At 45.8% G+C, this 9,000-nt stretch overlaps 1 long non-coding RNA gene across 1 annotated transcript; it reads right to left on the bottom strand.

The window, feature by feature from the left end:
- Positions 1 to 5,158: 5,158 nt before the first annotated feature.
- Positions 5,159 to 8,860, bottom strand: LOC123329002. The gene is made up of 4 exons (XR_006544153.2): positions 8,498 to 8,860; positions 7,159 to 7,347; positions 5,491 to 5,658; positions 5,159 to 5,239 (listed from the first exon to the last, which is right to left on the bottom strand). It is a non-coding gene; the product is annotated as an uncharacterized LOC123329002 (long non-coding RNA).
- Between the last annotated feature and the right edge of the window lie 140 nt (positions 8,861 to 9,000).

Below are 9,000 nucleotides of genomic sequence, written 5' to 3'. Positions count from 1 at the left end.
GCTCACTTCTGCTCAGATCAAGTAGCCCTCGTACTCTGCTCCAGGACCCCTGTTCTGGGCTCTCCAGCATCATCAGGTCTCTGTGAGTTTTGAAGTCAGACTTCCTCCAGAAAGGGTTTGATTGATTTGTCTAATCACTATCCAGTATCAGGAGCCCCTCTGGGGAAAAACTGCCTTAAAACTAGTGCTCAGAGCTTCCTTATCAGGGGAGCACATCAGAAGCAATTGTACAGCTTTTTCAACCTGTGTCTCCTGCATTGGCAGGTGGATTTTTAACCACTGAGCCACCAGAGAAGCCCCATGTAGATGGGTGGCCCTGGGAAAGTCATAATATTTTCTTGAAATTCATTTTATTCCTCTGTAAAATAGAAACACGGAGAAGGCAATGGCACCCCACTCCAGTACTCTTGACTGGAAAATCCCATGGATGGAGGAGCCTGGTAGGCTGCAGTCCATGGGGTCGCTAAGAGTTGGACACGACTGAGCAACTTCACTTTCACTTTTCACTTTGATGCATTGGAGAAGGAAATGGCAACCCACTCCAGTGTTCTTGCCTGGAGAATCGCAGGGACGGTGGAGCCTGTTGGGCTGCCGTCTATGGGGTCACACAGAGTCGGACACGACTGAAGCGACTTAGCAGCAGCAGCAAAATAGAAACAATAATAGGTACCTGGATTTTAAATGATATATTTTATGATAAATCCAGGGGTCATCAACAGGGCAGGGGAGGTTAATACAAATTAGCAAGGCTGTGGAATTCCAAGATGGCTGGCTCCTGTCCATTGCCTATCAATACAAATGCTGGACGAAGACCATTCTCCCCACTTCTGCTTTGCTGAAGGGGAACTCCTCTATTTTTTTAAAGCAGGAAGCAGCTCTTGACAGTTCTGGCAAAATATCAAGTACTCTGTAAATGATAAAGAACCATAAAAACACTGAGGATTAAGTACAAATGAAATAGTTCCATCGCACAATTTATATAAGATATATTCCTGGGATGGAGGGCTCCAGGTACCCTCATCCAGCCATAGAGAGCAGAGGTGATTTTTTTCTTCAAGTTCTCTCTGGGGTAGTCCCACCCGACAAGCTTCCTGAACCATGCTTTTTCTTGCCCAAAATATGTCCTTCCTGTCCCAGAACCCTTCCTTTAGTTATGAGCAAATATAAGACAGGAGTTAGCAGCCTGTGTTGTGGACACTTGCTGGTCAGAAAGCAGCAGGGAGATAAGAATGGAAGGTTGTTTCAGAGGCCCACGGCCCTGATGTAATTGGATGGTAAATTCAGGGGTGACAATGGAAGCCCACCCCTGCTCCCTGAGCATTCGAGGTGGTAGCTGGGCCTTCTCAGAAGGACTCATGAAAGAGACTCTAGCTCGACGCCCTTACTTGGAAAGAAGGGCTTCTCTGTGAGCAATCTCAGTTTTCAGGTTTCTAACAGGCTGGAGTTTTCCAAGCTTCAGAGCATCAAGACACAGGTCCATGTAGACTGGTGTCCTGGCTCTATCCGTCTCTCCTTCCTCACATAGTTCAATCAGATCACCTGTTTGCAGATTCGAGTCACCACATGGCCGGCCCCTGTCTGTCATTTCCTCTCCCTGCCACCCGCTCACACCCTCTCACCACTCGGGAGCTCAGTGAATACGGTTTTCCAAATATAGGTTTGCAGCCAGTGTGTTAGGCCTTCTAATGAGCCACGGTAATTGCTTCTGCTATTTTCCAAAATGGAAATCAACCTCGGAAGAGCAGCTGGTTTGTGGTAAAGCTCTCCTCCCTTGATTCCATCCCCCCTTCCTTCCAGTCAGTCAAGCTCCAGCCTTGACTGCTTCATCCGTGAGCAGGGCCTGAGGGACCCACGGGAGGAATGTGCTGATGGTGGGGAAACAGAATAAGCGAGCTATTGTGCCTTTATTACATTGGGGAGAGGCAGGGAGGAAGGGGGAGAGCTCGGCTTTTACTTTTGATTTCTAAGATACCCTGTTCTGGGTTGTGCTTTTTGATGTATCTGAAAAGATAACCAGGTTCTTCGATGACAGAGCAATGATGTCCTTGGCCTCCCTCTTTTCAGAATTGCTCCAAAACAGCAAAGAGAACAAGAAACAAAAACACAGGCGCTGTATTCTTCAAGAGCAGGAGAGATCTGTAATCTGGAACCACAATATATGGAGATGAGAAACAGATGGAGGAATGGGAAGGTGTTTAGTAGATCTATGGAAAGTCAAACCCGAAAGCCTGGTGGGGGTTACCATTGCTAGTCAAGCCCATTCTCTCTGCAGAACACAGGGAGTCCTGGGCGTGGGGCCCACGAAGGCAGCAGCTGGGAGTGAGCATGGCCCTGAAGGCTGTCCCTGCAGCAGAAACGTAATAACACTAGTTACCATCGTGGTGTGCTTGTTGGTGCCTGGCTCTTCACATTCTCTCTTGCAATCCTCATGAGAGCAAAAGGTATTCATTTTCCCATTTTACAGATGCAAAAACTAAGGCTCAGGAGGGTAAAATCATTTTTCCCAGACAACAGAAAGATACTAAACCAATGTAGTCTTAATTCTGAAGCCTCACCACCAAATCCCATGGTCGGAGGCTATCATCAGCCCCAGAAAAGGGAACTGAAGGTACCAGAGTGTGTGGTCAGGAGCTGGGGGAGAGGTTCCCAGTGTTAATGAAGTTGTCCTCATTATCTGTGGCTCTTGCTCTTCTATTAAATTGTGAGCTCTTTGAAAGGAGGTGGTTTTCCCCCTCCAGGCCATAGCAGTGTGAGGGTAAGCATCTTCTCAGTAAGCATCTTTTGAATGAATGAATGGATGGATGAATGAATCCATATGCTCAGAGGAAGGAGGACTGGACTTGTCAGGAAAGATGTCAATGAGGAGGTGAGGCTGCAGCCAGGCCGAAGGTTTGTCATCCAGGGATTGATTCCATGTTAGCAGCGGAAACTTCCGAAGGACAAGACAGTCCCAGAAAGACACTAACTTGAGAGTAAGCCCAGAAAGCAGGCTGGTGACAATGAACTTTGGTGAGACTGATGGAGACAAACGCATGCCATGGGGACACCAAAACAGAGCCTTTCTAGGAAACGAGTAAAAAGTCAACTGTGGGTAAAAGAAGTATCTAGAAACAGATATATGTTCTGATCCAGATGGTTGCCACTGACTATAAATTCCTATCTTGCAAAGACAAGGTGAGTTTTCTAATGCATTTATTGTTAATCCAGCCAGTCAATCTGCTCATTATTTGTACCCCAGGTGGCTGCAACAGTCTTTGAAAGAATGTGAAAGTGAAGTCACTCAGTCGTGTTCGACTCTTTGCGACCCCATAGACTGTAGCCCACCAGGCTCCTCTGTCCATGGGATTTTCCAGGCAATAGTACTGGAGTGGATTGCCATTTCTCTACAACCAAAGGCTATTCAGAAAAGTGTGGAATTCTTGTTGGCACTGAATACATCAGAGTCATGGGTTCCTTGCCTCCTACGCTGACATATCCAGTGATCAGGACCAGTTCAAACTAACTTCTGCCCATGCTACTGACAGGTAAATGGAATTGATGGCTATCCCTTCATTCAGTAAATATTCACGAGCATGCACTATATGGTTCAGCACAGTCCTAAGTGGCAAACAGAGCACTGGAGGTTGAATAGGGCTGTGAATAGACCGGGTGTCTGCTCTGTGGACTCTGGTTCTGGTATCTGCACAAATGCTCACTTCCTTTATTGGCAGATGCTGCTTCTAAGCTCCAGGGTCAGGAAACTATAACCTGGAGGTCAAATGCAGCCCACCACGTGTTTTTGTACAGCCCTTGAGTTAAGTTGGTTTTTGTTTTCATTTTTTTAAGAGGCTCGGAAAAGCCAAAAGAAAGATAATATTTTGTGACATGTGAAAATGACATGAAATTTAAATATCAGTGTCCGCAACCAAAGTTTACTTGGAGCACAGCCACGCAGGCTGGTTTATGTGTTGTCTACAGCTGTCTTCATGTTATAGCTCAGTCATTGCCACGGACCGCATGGCCATTAACCAGAAAGGTCTTCCTATTTGATTTTTTATAGGAAAAGTTTCCTGACCCCTGTTCTAAGCTAACTTTCTCAAAATGCACTCCACAAAACATTAGTTCTGAAGATATTGTGTTAGAGTTTTTGAGTTCTATTGTTAACATATTTAAACACAATGAATTGTAAGAAGTTATAAGTTTCTCCACTTAATATTTTCTTTACTGTGGAGTGTGGCCAGAATACATCATGACCCTCTAAGACAGAGGATGTGGAGGTCTCCAAACCTGTTCCCTGTTGTTCAGTTGATAAATCGTCCCAACTCGTTGTGACCTCATGGACTGTAGCATGCCTGGCTCCTCTGTCCTCCTCTATCTCTGGGAGTTTGCTCAAATTCATGTCCATTGAGTGGATGATGCTATCCAACTATCTCATCCTCTGCTGCCCCCGTCTCCTTCTATCTTCAGCCTTTCCCAGCATCAGGGTCGTACATGTGTCTGTTTCCAGCAAATCTCATAATCCAGGAGGTTGTGCACAGCGCTCTTTGGGAAATACTAAACAGAGTTCTTACTCATAGGCTTTGTGTTATTTCTGAAACTGGCTGCCAAAAAACCAAAGCAGTATCACTGCTAGTGAGGTAAGACTTCTGCCCAGATCTGAAGCCCCTTCCTCTTAAGCATAGCATGATTGTTCTGAAGGTTCCCAGTTTGATCCCAGCTAAACAATACCTACCTTCCCCTATTAATACTTTTGCAATTTCTTTTCTCCCACCCTCTCTGGGTGCCAAGCACAGCACCTCATGGTACTTCCTGAAGGATCGTGTTGCCTCGTCGACCAGTTAATACCTCCCTATCACACTTAGAGTGTCCATATGTGTCCGGAAATAAAAACTTTGAGGGGAAGATCCCAATCCCCTATCTGTGGGGTTATCTTGACAATGAGCAGCTCTTGATTTATTCTGTAACCACACACTGATTCATCCATACGTGTGTGTGTATAAAGGGTCTCAGGAAGAGCCCAGGATGGCTCAGCTGGAGCTCCGACACCCTGGGACACATCTGGAGAACTGAAGATTATCTGCAGGGTTATCTGAGAGGCCTCCTGGGAGAGCATTAAGGGAGAAATAAGCCAGGCAGATGAATTTAACTGAGTTTTTTGTTTTTTAGGTTTTCATCATTCTGGGGAGGAACAGTTCTGAGGACCGTGCGATCTCTTGTCATGTAGATGGGTCCCCGGCTTCAACACCAGTCTGCTTGAGTCCTGTAAAGGGGTGGCAAACGGGAAAGAGTGTAAATAAAAAATGAAAGAGGTTTTTCTTGAAATATTTTAAAACCTCAAGGCCTGAGTGGCTCTGTTTCTAAACTGAAGGGGGCATTCTTCCTGCCACATTGCAAGGTGTCTGTCGGGTAAGAGCTCTCCGCCCTGAGGTTGCAGCTGCCCCCAAGAGAGCGAGACGCGGTAGCACGGCCTCCTCGGGGCGCTGTTGGCAAAGGCACATCCCTGCGCCCCACCTGCACTTCGGAACAGCAACGGGTGGTGTGGAATCAACAACCACAAAGAGATCATTGCGTCTGGAGGAGCAGCGGCTGTGATGGTCACCAGCGGAAGTTCTGGTGTCTGGTGGGAGAGGAGGCTTCTGGTCCTCTCCTTGAGCAGCAGGGGAGGGGCGGCTGCATCTCCTAGAGTGCAAAGTGAGAGTCGTTCAGACATGTCGGACTCTGTGACCCCATGGTCTATACAGTCCAGGGAATTCTCCAGGCCAGAATACTGGAGTAGGTAGCCTTTCCCTTCTCCAACCCAGGGCTCAAACCCAGGTCTCCCACATTGCAGGCGGATCCTTTACCAGCTGAGCCACCAGGAAAGCCCAAGAATACTGGAGTGGGTAGTCTAGCCCTTCTCCAGGGGGATTTTCCCAACCCAGGGATCCAACTGGGGTCTCCTGCATTGCAGGTGGATCCTTTACCAACTGAGCTATCAGGGAAGCTCCTAGAGCACAAAGGAGACCATCTATTGTCCCTCCCAGGAGAGCAGATGCCAGGAATCCTTGGGGGTAATGGGCATGAGGCTGCCGTAGTGTGTCAGGCTGGTGACCAGTGAGTTTGCAACCTTAGATCTCACTCCTAGTCTCAGATAGAAGGCGGGTGGGGGAAATTTGGAGTTCTTCAGTCTACTCATGGAAGAACATATACGCTCACACACTTACATGCATTCCTATCGAGATATGTACTATGAATGTAATTGCTCACTCATACCCAAGCTATGCTTGTATATTAAACCATATACTGTGAAAATGAGGTGGAAATAGGTGAGAGTTAGTGGGATGGGGGGTGTTAAGTGGGTGAGTCTTGAGGGTCCCATCATCCCTGCTTCAACCAGAGAGCTCTGCTTTTGTCTATTATATGCATTGTGGTGGTGATGATCATTTAGCAGTTTGGTTATGTCTGACTTTTGTGACCCCGTGGACTGTAGCCCACCAGGCTCCTCTGTCCATACGCATTGTGCTTCTACTTAAAGATTTCTTTTAAGGAAGGGTTCCATGGCAAAAAAAGAAAAAGAACTTTGGAAATCCCACTTGATATAATCAAATTATATATATTCCTATTATTTTATAAATGAGGAAATGGGGACACAGAAGGTTTAAATGACTCAGCTGAGTTCATAAAGACAAAAGCATTGGTTTAAGGGCTCCAATCCAATATTTTTGTTTTGTTTTTCTATAACACCCTGCAGAGAAAGAAAGAATATACACAAAGACGATGAAGCCTGGATGTTTTTCAGAACTTGGTGTGTTTCTCAATTTAAGTGGTCAAAGGTTTGAGAACTGGCTTATTAGATCTTTTAATTTTTCTAACTATGATTTTATAGCTAGAAAAACATTAGCTATGGGGGTAGAAATGTAGATTAAATTAACACAGTTATGTATCAAATGACCATGTTAATACAATTTTCAATTCAGCTCTAAAGTTGAATTAGAATCTACTTAGACATGCTATACTAATCAGAAATATATAGCAAAAATGAGATCATTGTGTTTTAGACAGAGCCTCGAGAACCATTAGCCCAATTTTCTAAGCACAGAAGGAGGCAAAAAATGTTGACAGGAAAGTTTGTGAAGAAGTTCATGAGTAAATGTTAATAGAATTATTCACTCTGGAGAAGAACGAACAAAAGAAGCTAACCGTTTTCGTGGAGCATAAAGGGTCTCTCAACTGAGATGCAGTCCCTTTCTCATTCACAGGAGGACAGAATAAGAGTGGACCTTTTGAGAGACCACAGGAGGTTCTAGGTGGTGGAGTCTGTAGAACACCGTTGAGGTTTCCCAGGCTGCGCTGAGCTATAAGGACCAGAGGCAGTGCCTGTGAAGTGACCTGTCCAGGGAGGAAACAGTAGCTGATGACTCAGGGTCTCTGCTATTATTTCAGAAAATATCAAGCATCACCGTATGGCAGAAGCTAAAGGTAATTCACCAACAAGGCATAGAGGTGAGAAGGAGAAGACTGGGGCACCACTTTCCACCTGTGCGCTAAGATGGCCACTGAGAATACCCTCCTGCTCTGCACGCTGTCCCAGCTGTGAGCGCTCTCTGTACCCCACCCTGCCTTCCTACTGTCAATCAGAGAGTCACAGAGGCCTGATGGTCCCGTGGTTGAAGTCTATGGATGAGCACTGGGAATAAGGCAAAACCCTTTCTGTAGAAACTTATGCATCTAATGTTCTTATCTCTTAATATGCTGTCATAAAGGTCTGAAACACAACAGAGTTTGAGAACACAAGTTAGGTAGATAACACAAATGGCTATCACACTTCCTTCCCCCATGTCACCTTTTCCCCCTTTCTTATCAGAGAAGGCATCTGAAGCTGGTGGAGTGGGATATATACAGTTGGGAAAAGGATGCAGGCACGTCTCCCTGGAGGGGGTTGTGATAAGACATATACTCACACGAAAAGTGACAGAGATATGCTCATAGAAGTCACTAGCTTAAGTCTTAATACCACGAGAGCACCCACATCAGGAGAGCAGGACTGTCCACTCGTCCATCTCTCAAGTTCCCTTTTTTCGGACCCCAGGTGTAATGTTGCTATATTCTATCTGTAGCTAACTTTACAGCCCCAGGGCCCAGTGGTGTGGATATTTGTAATGGGAAAAAAAAAAGATTCAGCAATACAGTGATTATTCACTTCAGTTTTAAGGAACCCAGAAGATGTATTGGAATCCTATGGAATGAAAGCGTTATTTGTGACTGAGTGGAAGATTTTTGTTCAATTAACTCCAAGTCATCGGCTTAATTAGAAAGTGAAATCCAAGATTTCAGAAAGGCATATTTGCAAGTTGTTAATAATGAAAGCAAGCAAAAAAGCCAACTCCACAATAAAACTCCGACTCACTAGCCTGCCCAGTGCCTTAAGATCCTTGGATAACTGCTGTCCAGTGACCAGTTCACTTTCAGGAAGAAGGAAATGAGCTGCTGAGGCTGTCTCCCCAGGACAGACCTTGACTAATTCTCTTGCTGTTCCTACCTTTCTCAGTCTGGGTAAAGTCATCAGCTGGAAGACTCAGCTTCAGCCAGGGAGACACTGTCTTGCAAAGTCCAAGAATTTAGCAGGCGTGAGTATTAATAATTTGCAGTGTCTGGTGGTGACTCAGGTCTCAGCAGACTGGCTGTTTAATTTGCAGCCAAGCTCCGTTTCTCTGACTGCGGCCCTGATCCCCACACATTTCTTCCAGCACTCCTCATTTCACAGGAGTCTTTGAGGATATAGACATGCCTCTGTCTTCACGCTTCTAGAAGTATGAGACACCCAGGAGGCCATGCAGGGCCCTTTGAGCGTGAGTTGTTGAATCAGCCTGCTTTGACTGATTTTCTGTCACGAGTCTGCTGTTGAGAGCAGCTGTGTCCCAGTTATTACTCAAGCTGAGAAAACGTCAGCTTTTACCAATTGACTTGGGGAAGTCATGGGTCTTCCCAGGTGGCGCTAGTGGTAAAGAACCCACCTGCCAATGCAGGAGACATAGGAGATGC

The sequence above is a fragment of the Bubalus bubalis genome, chromosome 2 (genome assembly GCF_019923935.1).
Source record: "Bubalus bubalis isolate 160015118507 breed Murrah chromosome 2, NDDB_SH_1, whole genome shotgun sequence".
NCBI classification, from domain to species: Eukaryota; Metazoa; Chordata; class Mammalia; order Artiodactyla; family Bovidae; genus Bubalus; species Bubalus bubalis.
The sequence above is the reverse complement of the archived record's forward strand: the minus strand, read 5'-3'. Positions and strand labels throughout refer to the sequence as shown.